General features: G+C 36.0%; 1 non-coding gene across 1 annotated transcript; it reads right to left on the bottom strand.

Moving 5' to 3' along the window:
• Positions 1-4,048: 4,048 nt before the first annotated feature.
• Positions 4,049-4,119, bottom strand: Smp_tRNA_00621_Pseudo_GTC.1.1. The gene has a single exon. It is a non-coding gene (tRNA).
• Positions 4,120-7,061: the final 2,942 nt, after the last annotated feature.

Raw genomic sequence — 7,061 nt, 5'->3', positions numbered from 1 at the left:
AAACAATACTAAGTTGAATTTAATTATACTGTCAGGAGCTCCTAATATGACTGCAAAACATTAGTATTTACAACAGAAAATCGTTATTCACACGATACAGGGAAGAAAAAAAACAAAAAAAAACTAGTAGGAGATGTAGATTTCATTCACGCTCCGAAATAACACATTAACAATTAAATGTAATCACTTTTATACAGAATTTATCGGGCTGTGATGTTTAGTCGATAAATATCTTCATTAACAAAAATAGGCGGAAAATATAAAAATTGAATTTTACACAAAGATATACTAGATACTAGAAGATACAGGTGTTTATTAACAGTTGTCTACGCAAAATACTTCGGATCCGTTGGACAGACACTATCAGCAACAACCTACTGTGGGAGAGAGCAAACTAGATTCCAGTGGAGGAAAAAATCATAAAGAAGCGCTGGAAGTAGATAGGATACACATTGAAGAAATCACCCAATTGCGTCACAAGACAATTCCTCACATGGAATCCTGAAGGTCAAAGGAGAATAGGAAGACCAAAGAACACATTACACCGAGAAATAGAGACAGACATGAGAAGAATGAACAAAAGTTGTATAGAACTAGAAAGGAAGACCGATTGTAGAGTGGGTTGGAGAATGCTGGTTGGCGATCTATGCTCGATTGGAAGTAACAGGCGTAAGGAAGTAAGTAATACTGGATACTATGTTAAATAAATATAACACTGAAGTGAAATATATATTTTACACTGAACACATCTTATGTAAATATCCCATTGAATAAATATGCGGTTACACATTTTATCTTATCCTAAGAAAATCAATTATTATCATGATTAAGCTTGTTAGTTCTTTCATAATAATCGATAGAGAACCCTAGATCAAGGTTCTAGGCTAATTGTCAGACAATCATATGTTTAAGAAGGAATATCAACAAATAATATTACCTGATAAGTATAATCTAACAGCGAACATATGTTGTAGGCTACACTTGCTCAATCAAATCCATAGCGGTAATTATCTATGTTGATTGATAGAAGTGATAACATACTATGTTGGTCCACCGCTAATCTGTGTTCACATATCCATAGGTGAAGAGGTCATTCACTTTGTCTGATACCCTTAACATTTAAAGTTTGATTTAATGGTTAACCTAACAGGAATCCGAAATCGTGAAATCTGACTGATAGAAATAATTCCAAAAAAGGGATACATAAACAAGATTTCTTTGCATAGGTGAAAGCGTAAGTCAACTGAAGCTAAACCACCAGGGAAAACCTGGAAGCACTGGACGGCCGTTTCGTCCTATTGTGGGACTCCTCACCAGTGTGCATTCATCTGATTTAATACAACTTTGTAATTTTTTTTATTTTGTCTTTGATTTATGATTCAAAGAAGACCAAACCTGATTAAATTGTGAGTAAGATGATTGCGTTATTGGTAAAGTTGTATTCTAAATTTAAGTAAATTCGTCAGACATAAATCTACTTACTGATGTTCGATAATGACTAGAAAGAAAATTTAGAATGCTCGTTTCGTCTTATTTTGGAATCATCCGCTAGATATACGCACAAGCTAGTGTTAATGTTCATGCTGAGCTTCTGTTTTAATGTGTTCAGTACATTAGAAAAATAGTTAAATAACTGGATGGTTTTCTAAACTCAGCAGCTCAATGAACATCCCATTCTACTTCTCAAGTGAAATGTACTGGATTCGAAACTTGTTGTAAACATCTACTCTGGAATGTAGCTAGATCCTGATGCGTCCTGGCTTCTAGCGATAACCACTATGCAACTTCATTTGAAAACTTATGACTTAATGGCAATATCAAAGTAAGCCATTCAGACTATACATTTGTCAAAAAGTAACTAGTCAGTTACATATATTAACACTAAAAAAAGAACCAAAAACTTAACACAATTTAATAGTTGAATTCATGAGTCGATTAAAGCTAGACTATCATGGAAAATCTGGAAGCACTAGACGGCCGTTTAGTTCTAGTATAGGACTCTTCATCAGTGCTCATATAGGACCTATCGGTTACGCGCGTGAACGCCGGCATCTAACAGTGTTAATGGCCAATTCCAACTAATCCACAGATGAAAACATCTACACCACGAGGATTTTCCATGAGACAAAGTAATAAAAATATAACAAATATAACATGATTCAGTAAGATGAGTTAGAACACACACATACACACACCTGAAATATGTTCTCTGAAAATTATTTAATTTCATATTATTATTGTATAATCATCATCCCTAGATCATCATTTTAAGCATTATGTATTCCATTCATTTCTAAGCTTAATGGATAGTTTTTTTTTGGGGGGGGGAGTATATAATTATAATCATTCTTACCTCCTTTCTCCCCCCACCGGAAGTTAGAATAAATTCAAGCAAAACGATAGAATACAAAGCGAATCACTATATTTAGATACAAACAATAGTCCCTGAAAACATCTATAAACATATACCGGTATATTGGTAATATTTCCAGTGTGTACTACCAAAAACAAGTCAGAGAGATACTTAATAAGAAAGGGCAACAATGGTGTAATAGAAACGTAAACAGTTAAGAATTGTCATTGTTTTGTCTCATCTTTGATAATTGATAGCTAACAAACACATATATCTTACGTTACTTCACAAGGGGTAATAGGTGTAAGTAAGTAGTATATACATCTACAAATAGAAAGAATTCACTTTATATTCTCAAGTGAATAGTAAATGGTATTTACTCTCTTTATTTGGGGGGGGGGAGGAGTCACGAGTTCGGGGGGGGGGAGGCAAAAATAAGGAATTACCAAATACTCCGTTTAATTGTATACTATATTTATTAAAGATAGTAGTATGTATATTTAGCTTAATGGTTTATAATGTATTCAATGGGAATAAGTCAATTGAATGATTCATTTTCTTCCGGTATTCATTATAAAAACATTGAATAATCTGTATTTAATATGAATTAAATGGATTCAATGTTACATATTCCCTATTGACTGATAGTGATTCACATTTCACAGAGATGTTTATAAGAACAACAAAAGTAGCTCATACATTCATGGAGAAAACAGTACAGTTAAGAGATGAATGAGAACATAAGTGGAGACAATCGAATGTATTTGAACCAAACATTACAGAACATCTTCAGAAACTCTGAGAACCATACAGTAAATACTTCATTTGCAAAATATCAATCAATTGTCTCAGACTTCATTCTTCCTTCATTTCCATAGCAACCATTCTCTGTTCTCGTTCTGTTTTCTTCGATCTTCTTATTCTTCTGCCACCAGGTATTTCACTTTCTATTGATGATACATACTACTTAAATCTATAGACATCAGTAGCACACACCACAATATCATCAATGAAGCTGTAGAAAAATTTGTCATTCTTAACTATATACTTACTTACGCCTGTTACCCCTCGTGAAGGAGCATAGGCCGCTCACCAGCATTCTCCATCCAACCCTGTCCTGGTCGATCCATTTCACTTCTTTGCAATTGTTATTCATCCTTTTCATATCTGCTTCTATCTCCCGGAGTAATGTGTTTTTCGGCCTTCCTCTTTTCCACTTCCCTTCAGGATTCCAAGTTAGGGCTTGCCTCGTGATGCAGTTTGGCGATTTCCTCAATGTATATCCGATCCACTTCAAACATTTGTTTCCTAATTTCCTCTTCGATTGAAAATTGGTTTGTTCTCTCCCATAAAACGCTGTTGCTGATAGTATCCGGACAGTGAATGTTGAGTATTTTGGGTAAACAACTGTTTACAAATACTTGTACCTTCTTGACGATGGATGAAGTAGTGCTTCACGTTTCAGCTCCGTACAGTAGGACTGTCTTAAAGTTCTTATGAAGATTCTCACTTTGAAATTAGTTGACAGTTGTTTTGAGTTCCATATGTTCTTCAATTATAGAAATTCTGTCCTTGCTTTGCCAATCCTCGCCTTTACATCTGCATCCGATCCTCCTTGTTAATCAACGATGCTTCCTAGATACGTGAATGTTTCCACTTCTTCCAGAGTTTCGCCATCAAGTGTGATTGGGTTGACTCCTCGACTGGGAATCGAACCCGGGCCTTCCACGTGACAGGTGGAAATACTCACCACTATATTAACTATATAGTTCAAGACTAAATTGATTAAGTTGTGGGGCCTATACTATCCATTAGTTCCTGACCGAAATACTTTATGAGTTGATTGGTTTGTTATATATCATTTAATTACCAAATCACTGTACATTAATTCACTAAGTTTGAAATGGTAAGTTTTCATTTGCAAAATAAAATGTCAGTTTATGTTTCAACTTAGAAAAACAAACAATTACGGCACAATAAGTCATAGTGTACACGATTGGTTCAGTAATTCTAATACATATAATTGGTTTGAAGGCTTAAACATTTCCTGGTTTTCTGATATTCGGATCTAAAATCCCTAGCTTAATATTGTATTTAAGCCCTACAAATAAACAGCTTGTCATTTCTGTCGCTTACATTTTTAATTAGTTGAATTCATGAGTCGTTATAAACTAGAACAACATTAAAAAGCTGGAAGCACTGTTTGACGGCTGTTTTGTTTTAGTATGGGACTGCGCACACGGGACTCGAACTCAGAATTTTCGGTCTCTCTCGCAAACGCTTAATCTTTAGACCACTGAGTTTGCATATTCATCAAACTTTGTACATAGTTGATAGTGGTAGGATATATCAAGCATCTTATGTTGGGATATAGCCACATAGGTTTACTTTATACTGTGCAAAGTCTTGGTGAACTGATAATTTTGTGCCATTTACACATAAATGGAACGTTATAATAAACTACTATTACTTAATTACTTACGCCTGTTACTCCCAATGGAGCATAGGCCACAGACCAGCATTCTCTAACCCATTCTACATTGGGCCCTCCTTTCTAGTTCTATCCAATTTTTGTTCATTCTTCTCATGTCTGTCTCCATTTCTCGGTGCAATGTGTTCTTTGATCTTCCTCTTCTCCTTTGGCATTCAGGATTCCATGTGAGGGCTTGTCTTGTGACACAGTTGGTGATTTCCTCAATGTGTGTTCTATCCACTTCCAGCACTTCTTCCTGATTACTTCCTCCACAGGAATCTAGTTTTTTCTATCTCACAGTAGGTTGTTGCTGATAGTATCTGGCCAACTGATCCGAAGTATCTTGCGTAGACAACTGTTAATAAACACCTGTATCTTCTGAATGATGGTTGTAGTAGTTTTTTCAAGTTTCCGCCCAATACAGTAGAAACATCTTGACATCGTTATTGAAAATTGTGACTTTGGTGTTGATTGACAATTGTTTTGAGTTCCAGATGTTCTTCACTTGTAAATATGCTGCTCTCGCTATGGCGATCCGCGTCCTCACATCTGCAACAGATCCACCGTGTTCATCAAGGATGATGACCTGATATGTAATTGTTTTCACATTCTCCAAAGCTTCTCCATCAAGTGTAATTTGATTGGTGCATGCTGTATTGTATCTGAGAGTCTTGCTTTTCCCTTTGTTTATATTGAGACCTACTGCTGCTGAGGCTACTGCTACACTGGTCGTCTTCTCCTGCATTTGTTGTTGCGTTTGTGATAGAAGAGCCAGATCATTTGCGTAGTCTAAATCGTCCAGCTGCATCCTAGCTGTCCGTTGTATCCCGTGCTTGCTAAAAAAATGCTAACCAGAAAAATAAACTACGATAGTTGTATTATAAAGGTTGAAAATAAGTTACACCATAAATTTTGGAAAAAAAATTAAGAAATTCAGTGACCTTTTGGTTTAAAACTTCTTGTGATTAACATTCACCCTAGTGACTACATACGTTTACTTAATTTTACTGATACATTTAAATTATTCAGTATATACTACTCAATGACTTAAATAATTAAACTTGGATTCTCTGACTGATTTATTATTATAATTTGAATAATGTTTCAACTATGTTATACTTTCCATTACTTGTTAGCGTTTTTTTAGCGAGTTAGATTTCTATGGGATCGGGTCGCTAACCCCATGCCCAACCCAACTCCTTTACCCGGGCGTGGGACCGACAGTAACTCTAGAAGAGCTACATACGGAGTTGTACTTGCCATTAGCATTAGCCTATTATGGGATAGAACAAACCAACTACTAACTGAAAAGGAAATTAAGAAAACATGTTGGAAGTCGATAGGACATACATTGAAGAAATCATCAAACTGTATCATCAGACAAGCGCTTACTCGGAATCTTGAAGGGAAACAGAAAAGAAAAGGACGAAACAACACACTACATCAGGAAATGAAAGCAGACATGCAAATAATGAATATCAACTTGAAACAAGTGGAAAGGATTTTCGAGGACAGAGTTTGATATGCTAGATACTAATGATGATTTCTCGGTAAACGAACAAAGGTCAATGACACAGTGACACGATAGGCTAATCTAATCCATTGTCTTAGACCCCGCTAACTAGAATGAGAAGTCCAAGACGAAGTAGGGGAAAATATATTCCGTAAGCAGCCGAAGTACAAGCAATCACAATAGAAAGAAATCAAACATATTTATACAGTACAAAGTTGTCCTTGAGAAGCATTACAAAATAGCACACTAAAAAGATACAACGGACCAATAGCATTTAAGATATTACCAAGTGGGAAATACGACTCGAAAGTGAAAGGAGCGCTTTTGGCGCGAAAACAAGGAAATTCAAATTTTCAAAATAAAATTACAAAAATAAGTCATTTATCAAGTAAGTTCTAGGGATTTAACATCCCCAACAAAGTTGAATAGAGAATGCTGGTAAGTGGCCAGTGCTTCTCCATGAGGGGTAACAATCGCAAGTAAGTAAGTAAGTAATATTATACTTCTTTTTTTCACTGTTGAAATCATGAGTCAATTGAAGCTAGACCACCATCGAAAACCTGGAAGCACTGGATGGCCGTTTCGTCCTATTATGGGACTCCTCAGCAGTGCGCATCCACGATCCCGCACTCGCGAGATTCGAACCCAGGAAGTACCATTCTGGCGCCAGAGCCCTTAACCGATAGACCACTGAGCCGTCCGGCACCCAACGGTGTTAATGG

This window comes from Schistosoma mansoni, chromosome 6, assembly GCF_000237925.1.
Source record: "Schistosoma mansoni strain Puerto Rico chromosome 6, complete genome".
Lineage (NCBI taxonomy): Eukaryota > Metazoa > Platyhelminthes > Trematoda > Strigeidida > Schistosomatidae > Schistosoma > Schistosoma mansoni.
This window is presented reverse-complemented; position numbering and strand designations above follow the sequence as displayed.